Source organism: Cetorhinus maximus, chromosome 8, assembly GCF_964194155.1.
Source record: "Cetorhinus maximus chromosome 8, sCetMax3.hap1.1, whole genome shotgun sequence".
NCBI lineage: Eukaryota > Metazoa > Chordata > Chondrichthyes > Lamniformes > Cetorhinidae > Cetorhinus > Cetorhinus maximus.
The window spans coordinates 8,750,173-8,766,778 of NC_135886.1; positions in this window are offsets into that span (position 1 = coordinate 8,750,173).

Here is a 16,606-nt window from a genome sequence, read left to right on the forward strand (position 1 = left end):
TGTGGTATTCAGTTCGGTATTCAGTTCGGTATTCAGTTTGGTATTCAGTTCGGTATTCAGTTCGGTATTCAGTGCAGTACTCAGTTCGGTATTCAGTGCGGTATTCACTTCGGTATTCAGTGTGGTATTCAGTTTGGTATTCAGTTCGGTATTCAGTGCAGTATTCAGTGCGGTATTCATTGCGGTATTCAGTTCGGTATTCAGTTCGGTATTCAGTGCGGTATTCAGTGTGGTATTCAGTTCGCTATTCAGTGTGGTATTCAGTTCGGTATTCAGTGTGGTATTCAGTTCGGTATTCAGTGTGGTATTCAGTGTGGTATTCAGTGTGGTATTCAGTGCAGTATTCATTTCGGTATTCAGTGTGGTATTCAGTTCGGTATTCAGTGTGGTATTCAGTTCGGTATTCAGTGTGGTATTCAGTGTGGTATTCAGTTCGGTATTCAGTGTGGTATTCAGTTCGGTATTCAGTGTGGTATTCAGTTCGGTATTCAGTGCGGTATTCAGTGTGGTATTCAGTTCGCTATTCAGTGTGGTAATCAGTTCGGTATTCAGTGTGGTATTCAGTGCAGTATTCAGTGTGGTATTCAGTGCTGTACTCAGTCTTGTATTCAGTGTGGTATTCAGTTCGGTATTCACTGTGGTATTCAGTGCGGTATTCAGTGCAGTACTCAGTGTTGTATTCAGTGTGGTATTCAGTTCGGTATTCACTTCGGTATTCAGTTCGGTATTCAGTGTGGTATTCAGTGTGGTATTCAGTGCGGTATTCAGTGCGGTATTCAGTGCGGTATTCAGTGCAGTGCTCAGTGCTGTATTCAGTGTGGTATTCAGTGCGGTATTCAGTGTGGTATTCAGTGTTGTATTCAGTGCGGTATTCAGTTCGATATTCTGTGTGGTATTCAGTGCGGTATTCAGTTCGGTATTCAGTTCGGTATTCAGTGCGGTATTCAGTTCGGTATTCAGTTCGGTATTCATTGTTGTATTCAGTGTGGTATTCAGTTCGGTATTCAGTGTTGTATTTAGTGCGTTATTCAGTGCGGTATTCAGTTCAGTATTCAGTGCGGTATTCAGTTCGGTATTCAGTTCGGTATTCAGTTAGGTATGCAGTTCGGTATTCAGTCTGGTATTCAGTGCGGTATTCAGTGTGGTATTCAGTTCGGTATTCAGTGCGGTATACATTGTGGTATTCAGTTCGGTATTCAGTGTGGTATTCAGTGCGGTATTCAGTGTGGTATTCAGTTCCGTATTCAGTGCGGTATTCAGTGCACTATTCAGTGCGGTATTCAGTGCAGTATTCATTTCGGTATTCAGTGTGGTATTCAGTGTGGTATTCAGTTCAGTATTCAGTGTGGTATTCAGTTCGGTATTCAGTGTGGTATTCAGTGCGGTATTCAGTTCGGTATTCAGTGTGGTATTCAGTGCAGTATTCAGTTCGGTATTCAGTGCAGTATTCAGTGTGGTATTCAGTTCAGTATTCAGTGTGGTATTCAGTGCAGTATTCAGTTCGATATTCAATTCGGTATTCAGTGCAGTATTCAGTTCGGTATTCAGTTCGGTATTCAGTGCAGTATTCAGTTCGGTATTCAGTGTGGTATTCAGTGTGGTATTCAGTTCAGTATTCAGTGCAGTATTCAGTTCGGTATTCAGTGCGGTATTCAGTTCGGTATTCAGTGCGGTATTCTGTTCGGTATTCAGTGCGGTATTCAGTTCGGTATTCAGTTCGTTATTCAGTTTGGCATTCAGTGCGGTATTCAGTGTGGTATTCAGTGTGGTATTCAGTTCAGTATTCAGTTCGGTATTCAGTTCGGTATTCAGTGGGGTATTCAGTTCGGTATTCAGCGTGGTATTCAGTTCGGTATTCAGTGGGGTATTCAGCGTGATATTCAGTTCGGTATTCAGTGTGGTATTCAGTTCGGTATTCAGTTCGGTATTCAGTTCAATATTCAGTGCGGTATTCAGTTCAGTATTCAGTGCGGTATTCAGTTCAGTATTCAGTTCGGTATTCAGTGTGGTATTCAGTGTGGTATTCAGTTCGGAATTCAGTGTGGTATTCAGTTCGGTATTCAGTTCGGTATTCAATGCAGTATTCAGTGTGCTATTCAGTGTGATATTCAGTGTGGTATTCAGTGTGGTATTCAGTTCGGTATTCAGTTCGGTATTCAGTGCAGTATTCAGTGTGGTATTCAGTGTGGTATTCAGTGTGGTATTCAGTGCAGTATTCAGTTCAGTATTCAGTGCAGTATTCAGTGTGGTATTCAGTTCAGTATTCAGTGTGGTATTCAGTGCAGTATTCAGTTCGGTATTCAATTCGGTATTCAGTGCGGTATTCAGTTCGGTATTCAGTTCGGTATTCAGTGCAGTATTCAGTTCGGTATTCAGTGTGGTATTCAGTGTGGTATTCAGTTCAGTATTCAGTGCAGTATTCAGTTCGGTATTCAGTGCGGTATTCAGTTCGGTATTCAGTGCGGTATTCAGTTCGGTATTCAGTGCGGTATTCAGTTCGGTATTCAGTTCGGTATTCAGTTTGGTATTCAGTGCGGTATTCAGTGCGGTATTCAGTGTGGTATTCAGTTCAGTATTCAGATCGGTATTCAGTTCGGTATTCAGTGGGGTATTCAGTTCGGTATTCAGTGTGGTATTCAGTTCGGTATTCAGTGGGGTATTCAGCGTGATATTCAGTTCGGTATTCAGTGTGGTATTCAGTTCGGTATTCAGTTCGGTATTCAGTTCAGTATTCAGTGCGGTATTCAGTTCAGTATTCAGTGCGGTATTCAGTTCAGTGTTCAGTTCGGTATTCAGTGTGGTATTCAGTGTGGTATTCAGTTCGGTATTCAATGTCGTATTCAGTTCGGTATTCAGTTCGGTATTCAATGCAGTATTCAGTGTGGTATTCAGTGTGGTATTCAGTGTGGTATTAAGTGTGGTATTCAGTTCGGTATTCAGTTCGGTATTCAGTGCAGTACTCAGTGGGGTATTCAGTGTGGTATTCAGTGGGGTATTCAGTGTGGTATTCAGTTCGGTATTCAGTTCGGTATTCAGTGCAGTATTCAGTGGCGTATTCAGTGTGGTATTCAGTTCGGTATTCAGTGTGGTATTCAGTGCGGTATTCAGTTCAGTATTCGGTGCGGTATTCAGTGCGGTATTCAGTGCAGTATTCAGTGCGGTATTCAGTTCAGTATTCGGTGCTATATTCAGTGCGGTATTTAGTGCAGTATTCAGTGGGGTATTCAGTGTGGTATTCACTGCAGTATTCAGTTCAGTATTCAGTGCGGTATTCAGTGCGGTATTCAGTGCGGTATTCAGTGCAGTATTCAGTGCGGTATTCAGTTCAGTATTCAGTTGGGTATTCAGTTCAGTATTCGTTGCGGTATTCAGTGCAGTATTCGTTGCGGTATTCAGTTCAGTATTCAGTGCAGTATTCACTGCGGTATTCAGTGCAGTATTCAGTGTGGTATTCAGTGCGGTATTCAGTGCAGTATTCAGTGCCGTATTCAGTTCAGTTTTCGGTGTGGTATTCAGTGCAGTATTCAGTGCGGTATTCAGTGCGGTAATCAGTGCAGTATTCAGTTCCGTATTCGGTGCGGTATTCAGTGTGGTATTCAGTGCAGTATTCAGTGCGGTATTCAGTGCGGTATTCAGTGCCGTATTCAGTTCAGCATTCGGTGCGGTATTCAGTGCGGTATTCAGTGTGGTATTCAATGCGGTATTCAGTGCAGTACTCAGTTCGGTATTCAGTGCGCTATTCAGTGCGGTATTCAGTTCGGTATTCAGTGTGGTATTCAGTGCAGTATTCAGTTCGGTATTCAGTGTGGTATTCAGTTCGGTATTCAGTGTGGTATTCAGTGCAGTATTCAGTTCGGTATTCAGTGTGGTATTCAGTGCAGTATTCAGTTCGGTATTCAGTGTGGTATTCAGTGCAGTATTCAGTGCAGTATTCAGTTCGGTATTCAGTGTGGTATTCAGTGCGGTATACAGTGTGGTATTCAGTTCGGTATTCAGTGCGGTATTCAGTGCAGTACTCAGTTCGGTATTCAGTGCTGTATTCAGTTCGGTATTCAGTTCGGTATTCAGTTCGGTATTCTGTGCGGTATTCAGTGTGGTATTCAGTGCGGTATTCAGTTCGGTATTCAGTGCGGTGTTCATTTCGGTATTCAGTTCGGTATACAGTTCGGTATTCAGTGCGGTATTCAGTGCGGTATTCAGTTCGGTATTCAGTGTGGTATTCAGTTCGGTATTCAGTTCGGTATTCAGTTCGGTATTCTGTGCGGTATTCAGTGTGGTATTCAGTGCGGTATTCAGTTCGGTATTCAGTGTGGTATTCAGTTCGGTATTCAGTTCGGTATTCAGTTCGGTATTCAGTTCGGTATTCAGTGTGGTATTCAGTGTGGTATTCAGTGTGGTATTCAGTGTGGTATTCAGTTCGGTATTCAGTTCGGTATTCAGTTCGGTATTCAGTGTGGTATTCAGTTCGGTATTCAGTTCGGTATTCAGTGTGGTATTCAGTTCGGTATTCTGTTCGGTATTCAGTTCGGTATTCAGTGCAGTACTCAGTTCGGTATTCAGTGCGGTATTCACTTCGGTATTCAGTGTGGTATTCAGTTCGGTATTCAGTTCGGTATTCAGTGCAGTATTTAGTGCGGTATTCAGTGCGGTATTCAGTTCGGTATTCAGTTCGGTATTCAGTGCGGTATTCAGTGTGGTATTCAGTTCGCTATTCAGTGTGGTATTCAGTTCGGTATTCAGTGTGGTATTCAGTTCGGTATTCAGTGTGGTATTCAGTGTGGTATTCAGTGTGGTATTCAGTGCAGTATTCAGTTCGGTATTCAGTTCGGTATTCAGTTCGGTATTCAGTGTGGTATTCAGTTCGGTGTTCAGTGTGGTATTCAGTGTGGTATTCAGTTCGGTATTCAGTGTGGTATTCAGTGCGGTATTCAGTGTGGTATTCAGTTCGGTATTCAGTGCGGTATTCAGTGTGGTATTCAGTTCGCTATTCAGTGTGGTATTCAGTTCGGTATTCAGTGTGGTATTCAGTGCCGTATTCAGTGTGGTATTCAGTGCAGTTCTCAGTGTTGTATTCAGTGTGGTATTCAGTTCGGTATTCACTGTGGCATTCAGTGCGGTATTCAGTGCAGTACTCAGTGTTGTATTCAGTGTGGTATTCAGTTCAGTATTCAGTTCGGTATTCAGTTCGGTATTCAGTGCACTATTCAGTGTGGTATTCAGTGTGGTATTCAGTGCGGTATTCAGTGCGGTATTCAGTGCGGTATTCAGTGCAGTACTCAGTGCTGTATTCAGTGTGGTATTCAGTGCGGTATTCAGTGTGGTATTCAGTGTTGTATTCAGTGCGGTATTCAGTTCGGTATTCTGTGTGGTATTCAGTCCGGTATTTAGTTCGGTATTCAGTTCGGTATTCTTTGCGGTATTCAGTTCGGTATTCAGTTCGGTATTCAGTGGTGTATTCAGTGTGGTATTCAGTTCGGTATTCAGTGTTGTATTTAGTGCGTTATTCAGTGCGGTATTCAGTTCAGTATTCAGTGCGGTATTCAGTTCGGTATTCAGTTCGGTATTCAGTGAGGTATTCAGTTCGGTATTCAGTGTGGTATTCAGTGCGGTATTCAGTGTGGTATTCAGTTCAGTATTCAGTGCGGTATTCATTGTGGTATTCAGTTCGGTATTCAGTGTGGTATTCAGTGCGGTATTCAGTGTGGTATTCAGTTCCGTATTCAGTGCGGTATTCAGTGCACTATTCAGTGCGGTATTCAGTGCAGTATTCATTTCGGTATTCAGTGTGGTATTCAGTGTGGTATTCAGTTCAGTATTCAGTGTGGTATTCAGTTCGGTATTCAGTGTGGTATTCAGTGCGGTATTCAGTTCGGTATTCAGTGTGGTATTCAGTGCAGTATTCAGTTCGGTATTCAGTGCGGTATTCAGTGTGGTATTCAGTTCAGTATTCAGTGTGGTATTCAGTGCAGTATTCAGTTCGATATTCAATTCGATATTCAGTGCAGTATTCAGTTCGGTATTCAGTTCGGTATTCAGTGCAGTATTCAGTTCGGTGTTCAGTGTGGTATTCAGTGTGGTATTCAGTTCAGTATTCAGTGCAGTATTCAGTTCGGTATTCAGTGCGGTATTCAGTTCGGTATTCAGTGCGGTATTCTGTTCGGAATTCAGTGCGGTATTCAGTTCGGTATTCAGTTCGGTATTCAGTTTGGCATTCAGTGCGGTATTCAGTGTGGTATTCAGTGTGGTATTCAGTTCAGTATTCAGTTCGGTATTCAGTTCGGTATTCAGTGGGGTATTCAGTTCGGTATTCAGTGTGGTATTCAGTTCGGTATTCAGTGGGGTATTCAGCGTGATATTCAGTTCGGTATTCAGTGTGGTATTCAGTTCGGTATTCAGTTAGGTATTCAGTTCAGTATTCAGTGCGGCATTCAGTTCGGTATTCATTGCGGTATTCAGTTCAGTATTCAGTTCGGTATTCAGTGTGGTATTCAGTTCGGTATTCAGTGTGGTATTCAGTTCGGTATTCAGTTCGGTATTCAATGCAGTATTCTGTGTGGTATTCAGTGTGGTATTCAGTGTGGTATTCAGTTCGGTATTCAGTTCGGTATTCAGTGCAGTATTCAGTGGGGTATTCAGTGTGGTATTCAGTGTGGTATTCAGTGCAGTATTAAGTTCGGTATTCAGTGCGGTATTCAGTGTGGTATTCAGTTCAGTATTCAGTGTGGTATTCAGTGCAGTATTCAGTTCGGTATTCAATTCGGTATTCAGTGCAGTATTCAGTTAGGTATTCAGTTCGGAATTCAGTGCAGTATTCAGTTCGGTATTCAGTGTGGTATTCAGTGTGGTATTCAGTTCAGTATTCAGTGCAGTATTCAGTTCGTTATTCAGTGCGGTATTCAGTTCGGTATTCAGTGCGGTATTCAGTTCGGTATTCAGTGCGGTATTCAGTTCGGTATTCAGTTCAGTATTCAGTTCGGTATTCAGTGCGGTATTCAGTGCGGTATTCAGTGTGGTATTCAGTTCAGTATTCAGTTCGGTATTCTGTTCGGTATTCAGTGGGGTATTCAGTTCGGTATTCAGTGTGGTATTCAGTTCGGTATTCAGTGGGGTATTCAGCGTGATATTCAGTTCGGTATTCAGTGTGGTATTCAGTTCGGTATTCAGTTCGGTATTCAGTTCAGTATTCAGTGCGGTATTCAGTTCAGTATTCAGTGCGGTATTCAGTGTGGTATTCAGTGTGGTATTCAGTTCGGTATTCAGTGTGGTATTCAGTTCGGTATTCAGTTCGGTATTCAATGCAGTATTCAGTGTGGTATTCAGTGTGGTATTCAGTGTGGTATTCAGTTCGGTATTCAGTTCGGTATTCAGTGCAGTACTCAGTGGGGTATTCAGTGTGGTATTCAGTGGGGTATTCAGTGTGGTATTCAGTGCGGTATTCAGTTCAGTATTCGGTGCGGTATTCAGTGCGGTATTTAGTGCAGTATTCAGTGCGTTATTCAGTGCGGTATTCAGTGCAGTATTCAGTGCAGTATTCAGTGTGGTATTCAGTGCGGTATTCAGTGCGGTATTCAGTGCGGTATTCGGTTCAGTATTCGGTGCGGTATTCAGTGCAGTATTCAGTTCGGTATTTAGTGCGGTATTCAGTGCAGTATTCAGTTCAGTATTCGGTGCGGTATTCAGTTCAGTATTTAGAGCAGTATTCAGTGCGGTATTCAGTGCAGTATTCAGTGCCGTATTCAGTTCAGTATTCGGTGCGTTATTCAGTGCAGTATTCAGTGCGGTATTCAGTGCGGTATTCAGTGCGGCATTCAGTGCAGTATTCAGTTCAGTATTCGGTGCGGTATTCAGTGCAGTATTCAGTTCGGTATTCAGTGCGGTATTCAGTGCAGTATTCAGTTCAGTATTCGGTGCGGTATTCAGTGCAGTATTCAGTTCAGTATTCAGTGCGGTATTGAGTGTGGTATTCAGTGCAGTATTCAGTGCAGTATTCAGTTCGGTATTCAGTGTGGTATTCAGTGCAGTATTCAGTTCGGTATTCAGTGTGGTATTCAGTTCGGTATTCAGTGTGGTATTCAGTGCAGTATTCAGTTCGGTATTCAGTGTGGTATTCAGTGCAGTATTCAGTTCGGTATTCAGTGTGGTATTCAGTGCAGTATTCAGTGCAGTATTCAGTTCGGTATTCAGTGTGGTATTCAGTGCGGTATTCAGTGCGGTATTCAGTTCGCTATTCAGTGCGGTATTCAGTGCAGTACTCAGTTCGGTATTCAGTGCGGTATTCAGTGCAGTACTCAGTTCGGTATTCAGTGCGGTATTCAGTGCGGTATTCAGTTCGGTATTCAGTGTGGTATTCAGTTCGGTATTCAGTTCGGTATTCAGTTCGGTATTCTGTGCGGTATTCAGTGTGTTATTCAGTGCGGTATTCAGTTCGGTATTCAGTGCGGTATTCATTTCGGTATTCAGTTCGGTATTCAGTTCGGTATTCTGTGCGGTATTCAGTGTGGTATTCAGTTCGGTATTCTGTGCGGTATTCAGTGTGGTATTCAGTTCGGTATTCAGTTCGTTATTCAGTGTGGTATTCAGTTCGGTATTCAGTTCGGTATTCAGTTCGGTATTCAGTGTGGTATTCAGTTCGGTATTCAGTGTGGTATTCAGTTCGGTATTCAGTTCGGTATTCAGTTCGGTATTCAGTGTGGTATTCAGTTCGGTATTCAGTTCGGTATTCAGTGTGGTATTCAGTTCGGTATTCTGTTCGGTATTCAGTTCGGTATTCAGTGCAGTACTCAGTTCGGTATTCAGTGCGGTATTCACTTCGTTATTCAGTGTGGTATTCAGTTCGGTATTCAGTTCGGTATTCAGTGCAGTATTCAGTGCGGTATTCAGTGCGGTATTCAGTTCGGTATTCAGTTCGGTATTCAGTGCGGTATTCAGTGTGGTATTCAGTTCGCTATTCAGTGTGGTATTCAGTTCGGTATTCAGTGTGGTATTCAGTTCGGTATTCAGTGTGGTATTCAGTGTGGTATTCAGTGTGGTATTCAGTGCAGTATTCAGTTCGGTATTCAGTTCGGTATTCAGTTCGGTATTCAGTGTGGTATTCAGTTCGGTGTTCAGTGTGGTATTCAGTGTGGTATTCAGTTCGGTATTCAGTGTGGTATTCAGTTCGGTATTCAGTGTGGTATTCAGTTCGGTATTCAGTGCGGTATTCAGTGTGGTATTCAGTTCGCTATTCAGTGTGGTATTCAGTTCGGTATTCAGTGTGGTATTCAGTGCAGTATTCAGTGTGGTATTCAGTGCAGTACTCAGTGTTGTATTCAGTGTGGTATTCAGTTCGGTATTCACTGTGGCATTCAGTGCGGTATTCAGTGCAGTACTCAGTGTTGTATTCAGTGTGGTATTTTGTTCAGTGTTCAGTTCGGTGTTCAGTTCGGTATTCAGTGCGGTATTCAGTGTGGTATTCAGTTTGGTATTCAGTGCGGTATTCAGTGCGGTATTCAGTGCGGTATTCAGTGCAGTACTCAGTGCTGTATTCAGTGTGGTATTCAGTGCGGTATTCAGTGCGGTATTCAGTGTTGTATTCAGTGCGGTATTCAGTTCGGTATTCTTTGCGGTATTCAGTTCGGTATTCAGTTCGGTATTCAGTGTTGTATTCAGTGTGGTATTCAGTTCGGTTTTCAGTGTTGTATTTAGTGCGTTATTCAGTTCGGTATTCAGTTCAGTATTCAGTGCGGTATTCAGTTCGGTATTCAGTTCGGTATTCAGTGAGGTATTCAGTTCGGTATTCAGTGTGGTATTCAGTGCGGTATTCAGTGTGGTATTCAGTTCGGTATTCAGTGCGGTATTCATTGTGGTATTCAGTTCGGTATTCAGTGTGGTATTCAGTGCGGTATTCAGTGTGGTATTCAGTTCCGTATTCAGTGCGGTATTCAGTGCACTATTCAGTGCGGTATTCAGTGCAGTATTCATTTCGGTATTCAGTGTGGTATTCAGTGTGGTATTCAGTTCAGTATTCAGTGTGGTATTCAGTTCGGTATTCAGTGTGGTATTCAGTGCGGTATTCAGTTCGGTATTCAGTGTGGTATTCAGTGCAGTATTCAGTTCGGTATTCAGTGCGGTATTCAGTGTGGTATTCAGTTCAGTATTCAGTGTGGTATTCAGTGCAGTATTCAGTTCGATATTCAATTCGGTATTCAGTGCAGTATTCAGTTCGGTATTCAGTTCGGTATTCAGTGCAGTATTCAGTTCGGTATTCAGTGTGGTATTCAGTGTGGTATTCAGTTCAGAATTCAGTGCAGTATTCAGTTCGGTATTCAGTGCGGTATTCAGTTCGGTATTCAGTGCGGTATTCTGTTCGGTATTCAGTGCGGTATTCAGTTCGGTATTCAGTTCGGTATTCAGTTTGGCATTCAGTGCGGTATTCAGTGTGGTATTCAGTGTGGTATTCAGTTCAGTATTCAGTTCGGTATTCAGTTCGGTATTCAGTGGGGTATTCAGTTCGGTATTCAGTGTGGTATTCAGTTCGGTATTCAGTGGGGTATTCAGCGTGATATTCAGTTCGGTATTCAGTGTGGTATTCAGTTCGGTATTCAGTTCGGTATTCAGCTCTGTATTCAGTGCGGTATTCAGTTCAGTATTCAGTGCGGTATTCAGTTCAGTATTCAGTTCGGTATTCAGTATGGTATTCAGTGTGGTATTCAGTTCGGTATTCAGTGTGGTATTCAGTTCGGTATTCAGTTCGGTATTCAATGCAGTATTCAGTGTGGTATTCAGTGTGGTATTCAGTGTGGTATTCAGTGTGGTATTCAGTTCGGTATTCAGTTCGGTATTCAGTGCAGTATTCAGTGGGGTATTCAGTGTCGTATTCAGTGTGGTATTCAGTGCAGTATTCAGTTCGGTATTCAGTGCGGTATTCAGTGTGGTATTCAGTTCAGTATTCAGTGTGGTATTCAGTGCAGTATTCAGTTCGGTATTCAATTCGGTATTCAGTGCAGTATTCAGTTCGGTATTCAGTGCAGTATTCAGTTCGGTATTCAGTGTGGTATTCAGTGTGGTATTCAGTTCAGTATTCAGTGCAGTATTCAGTTCGGTATTCAGTGCGGTATTCAGTTCGGTATTCAGTGCGGTATTCAGTTCGGTATTCAGTGCGGTATTCTGTTCGGTATTCAGTTCGGTATTCAGTTTGGTATTCAGTGCGGTATTCAGTGCAGTATTCAGTGTGGTATTCAGTTCAGTATTCAGTTCTGTATTCAGTTCGGTATTCAGTGTGGTATTCAGTTCGGTATTCAGTGTGTTATTCAGTTCGGTATTCAGTGGGGTATTCAGCGTGATATTCAGTTCGGTATTCAGTGTGGTATTCAGTTCGGTATTCAGTTCGGTATTCAGTTCAGTATTCAGTGCGGTATTCAGTTCAGTATTCAGTGCGGTATTCAGTTCAGTATTCAGTTCGGTATTCAGTGTGGTATTCAGTGTGGTATTCAGTTCGGTATTCAGTGTGGTATTCAGTGTGGTATTCAGTGTGGTATTCAGTTCGGTATTCAGTTCGGTATTCAGTGCAGTACTCAGTGGGGTATTCAGTGTGGTATTCAGTGGGGTATTCAGTGTGGTATTCAGTTCGGTATTCAGATCGGTATTCAGTGCAGTATTCAGTGGGGTATTCAGTGTGGTATTCTGTTCGGTATTCAGTGTGGTATTCAGTGCGGTATTCAGTTCAGTATTCGGTGCAGTATTCAGTGCGGTATTCAGTGCAGTATTCAGTGCGGTATTCAATTCAGTATTCGGTGCGGTATTCAGTGCGGTATTTAGTGCAGTATTCAGTGCGGTATTCAGTGCAGTATTCAGTTCAGTATTCAGTGCGGTATTCAGTGCGGTATTCAGTGCAGTATTCAGTGCAGTATTCAGTGCGGTATTCAGTTCAGTATTCAGTTGGCTATTCAGTTCAGTATTCGGTGCGGTATTCAGTGCGGTATTCAGTGCAGTATTCAGTGCGGTATTCAGTTCAGTATTCGGTGCTATATTCAGTGCGGTATTTAGTGCAGTATTCAGTGGGGTATTCAGTGTGGTATTCACTGCAGTATTCAGTTCAGTATTCAGTGCGGTATTCAGTGCGGTATTCAGTGCGGTATTCAGTGCAGTATTCAGTGCGGTATTCAGTTCAGTATTCAGTTGGGTATTCAGTTCAGTATTCGTTGCGGTATTCAGTGCAGTATTCGTTGCGGTATTCAGTTCAGTATTCAGTGCAGTATTCACTGCGGTATTCAGTGCAGTATTCAGTGTGGTATTCAGTGCGGTATTCAGTGCAGTATTCAGTGCCGTATTCAGTTCAGTTTTCGGTGTGGTATTCAGTGCAGTATTCAGTGCGGTATTCAGTGCGGTAATCAGTGCAGTATTCAGTTCCGTATTCGGTGCGGTATTCAGTGTGGTATTCAGTGCAGTATTCAGTGCGGTATTCAGTGCGGTATTCAGTGCCGTATTCAGTTCAGCATTCGGTGCGGTATTCAGTGCGGTATTCAGTGTGGTATTCAATGCGGTATTCAGTGCAGTACTCAGTTCGGTATTCAGTGCGCTATTCAGTGCGGTATTCAGTTCGGTATTCAGTGTGGTATTCAGTGCAGTATTCAGTTCGGTATTCAGTGTGGTATTCAGTTCGGTATTCAGTGTGGTATTCAGTGCAGTATTCAGTTCGGTATTCAGTGTGGTATTCAGTGCAGTATTCAGTTCGGTATTCAGTGTGGTATTCAGTGCAGTATTCAGTGCAGTATTCAGTTCGGTATTCAGTGTGGTATTCAGTGCGGTATACAGTGTGGTATTCAGTTCGGTATTCAGTGCGGTATTCAGTGCAGTACTCAGTTCGGTATTCAGTGCTGTATTCAGTTCGGTATTCAGTTCGGTATTCAGTTCGGTATTCTGTGCGGTATTCAGTGTGGTATTCAGTGCGGTATTCAGTTCGGTATTCAGTGCGGTGTTCATTTCGGTATTCAGTTCGGTATACAGTTCGGTATTCAGTGCGGTATTCAGTGCGGTATTCAGTTCGGTATTCAGTGTGGTATTCAGTTCGGTATTCAGTTCGGTATTCAGTTCGGTATTCTGTGCGGTATTCAGTGTGGTATTCAGTGCGGTATTCAGTTCGGTATTCAGTGTGGTATTCAGTTCGGTATTCAGTTCGGTATTCAGTTCGGTATTCAGTTCGGTATTCAGTGTGGTATTCAGTGTGGTATTCAGTGTGGTATTCAGTGTGGTATTCAGTTCGGTATTCAGTTCGGTATTCAGTTCGGTATTCAGTGTGGTATTCAGTTCGGTATTCAGTTCGGTATTCAGTGTGGTATTCAGTTCGGTATTCTGTTCGGTATTCAGTTCGGTATTCAGTGCAGTACTCAGTTCGGTATTCAGTGCGGTATTCACTTCGGTATTCAGTGTGGTATTCAGTTCGGTATTCAGTTCGGTATTCAGTGCAGTATTTAGTGCGGTATTCAGTGCGGTATTCAGTTCGGTATTCAGTTCGGTATTCAGTGCGGTATTCAGTGTGGTATTCAGTTCGCTATTCAGTGTGGTATTCAGTTCGGTATTCAGTGTGGTATTCAGTTCGGTATTCAGTGTGGTATTCAGTGTGGTATTCAGTGTGGTATTCAGTGCAGTATTCAGTTCGGTATTCAGTTCGGTATTCAGTTCGGTATTCAGTGTGGTATTCAGTTCGGTGTTCAGTGTGGTATTCAGTGTGGTATTCAGTTCGGTATTCAGTGTGGTATTCAGTGCGGTATTCAGTGTGGTATTCAGTTCGGTATTCAGTGCGGTATTCAGTGTGGTATTCAGTTCGCTATTCAGTGTGGTATTCAGTTCGGTATTCAGTGTGGTATTCAGTGCCGTATTCAGTGTGGTATTCAGTGCAGTTCTCAGTGTTGTATTCAGTGTGGTATTCAGTTCGGTATTCACTGTGGCATTCAGTGCGGTATTCAGTGCAGTACTCAGTGTTGTATTCAGTGTGGTATTCAGTTCAGTATTCAGTTCGGTATTCAGTTCGGTATTCAGTGCACTATTCAGTGTGGTATTCAGTGTGGTATTCAGTGCGGTATTCAGTGCGGTATTCAGTGCGGTATTCAGTGCAGTACTCAGTGCTGTATTCAGTGTGGTATTCAGTGCGGTATTCAGTGTGGTATTCAGTGTTGTATTCAGTGCGGTATTCAGTTCGGTATTCTGTGTGGTATTCAGTCCGGTATTTAGTTCGGTATTCAGTTCGGTATTCTTTGCGGTATTCAGTTCGGTATTCAGTTCGGTATTCAGTGGTGTATTCAGTGTGGTATTCAGTTCGGTATTCAGTGTTGTATTTAGTGCGTTATTCAGTGCGGTATTCAGTTCAGTATTCAGTGCGGTATTCAGTTCGGTATTCAGTTCGGTATTCAGTGAGGTATTCAGTTCGGTATTCAGTGTGGTATTCAGTGCGGTATTCAGTGTGGTATTCAGTTCAGTATTCAGTGCGGTATTCATTGTGGTATTCAGTTCGGTATTCAGTGTGGTATTCAGTGCGGTATTCAGTGTGGTATTCAGTTCCGTATTCAGTGCGGTATTCAGTGCACTATTCAGTGCGGTATTCAGTGCAGTATTCATTTCGGTATTCAGTGTGGTATTCAGTGTGGTATTCAGTTCAGTATTCAGTGTGGTATTCAGTTCGGTATTCAGTGTGGTATTCAGTGCGGTATTCAGTTCGGTATTCAGTGTGGTATTCAGTGCAGTATTCAGTTCGGTATTCAGTGCGGTATTCAGTGTGGTATTCAGTTCAGTATTCAGTGTGGTATTCAGTGCAGTATTCAGTTCGATATTCAATTCGATATTCAGTGCAGTATTCAGTTCGGTATTCAGTTCGGTATTCAGTGCAGTATTCAGTTCGGTGTTCAGTGTGGTATTCAGTGTGGTATTCAGTTCAGTATTCAGTGCAGTATTCAGTTCGGTATTCAGTGCGGTATTCAGTTCGGTATTCAGTGCGGTATTCTGTTCGGAATTCAGTGCGGTATTCAGTTCGGTATTCAGTTCGGTATTCAGTTTGGCATTCAGTGCGGTATTCAGTGTGGTATTCAGTGTGGTATTCAGTTCAGTATTCAGTTCGGTATTCAGTTCGGTATTCAGTGGGGTATTCAGTTCGGTATTCAGTGTGGTATTCAGTTCGGTATTCAGTGGGGTATTCAGCGTGATATTCAGTTCGGTATTCAGTGTGGTATTCAGTTCGGTATTCAGTTAGGTATTCAGTTCAGTATTCAGTGCGGCATTCAGTTCGGTATTCATTGCGGTATTCAGTTCAGTATTCAGTTCGGTATTCAGTGTGGTATTCAGTTCGGTATTCAGTGTGGTATTCAGTTCGGTATTCAGTTCGGTATTCAATGCAGTATTCTGTGTGGTATTCAGTGTGGTATTCAGTGTGGTATTCAGTTCGGTATTCAGTTCGGTATTCAGTGCAGTATTCAGTGGGGTATTCAGTGTGGTATTCAGTGTGGTATTCAGTGCAGTATTAAGTTCGGTATTCAGTGCGGTATTCAGTGTGGTATTCAGTTCAGTATTCAGTGTGGTATTCAGTGCAGTATTCAGTTCGGTATTCAATTCGGTATTCAGTGCAGTATTCAGTTAGGTATTCAGTTCGGAATTCAGTGCAGTATTCAGTTCGGTATTCAGTGTGGTATTCAGTGTGGTATTCAGTTCAGTATTCAGTGCAGTATTCAGTTCGTTATTCAGTGCGGTATTCAGTTCGGTATTCAGTGCGGTATTCAGTTCGGTATTCAGTGCGGTATTCAGTTCGGTATTCAGTTCAGTATTCAGTTCGGTATTCAGTGCGGTATTCAGTGCGGTATTCAGTGTGGTATTCAGTTCAGTATTCAGTTCGGTATTCTGTTCGGTATTCAGTGGGGTATTCAGTTCGGTATTCAGTGTGGTATTCAGTTCGGTATTCAGTGGGGTATTCAGCGTGATATTCAGTTCGGTATTCAGTGTGGTATTCAGTTCGGTATTCAGTTCGGTATTCAGTTCAGTATTCAGTGCGGTATTCAGTTCAGTATTCAGTGCGGTATTCAGTGTGGTATTCAGTGTGGTATTCAGTTCGGTATTCAGTGTGGTATTCAGTTCGGTATTCAGTTCGGTATTCAATGCAGTATTCAGTGTGGTATTCAGTGTGGTATTCAGTGTGGTATTCAGTTCGGTATTCAGTTCGGTATTCAGTGCAGTACTCAGTGGGGTATTCAGTGTGGTATTCAGTGGGGTATTCAGTGTGGTATTCAGTGCGGTATTCAGTTCAGTATTCGGTGCGGTATTCAGTGCGGTATTTAGTGCAGTATTCAGTGCGTTATTCAGTGCGGTATTCAGTGCAGTATTCAGTGCAGTATTCAGTGTGGTATTCAGTGCGGTATTCAGTGCGGTATTCAGTGCGGTATTCGGTTCAGTATTCGGTGCGGTATTCAGTGCAGTATTCAGTTCGGTATTTAGTGCGGTATTCAGTGCAGTATTCAGTTCAGTATTCGGTGCGGTATTCAGTTCAGTATTTAGAGCAGTATTCAGTGCGGTATTCAGTGCAGTATTCAGTGCCGTATTCAGTTCAGTATTCGGTGCGTTATTCAGTGCAGTATTCAGTGCGGTATTC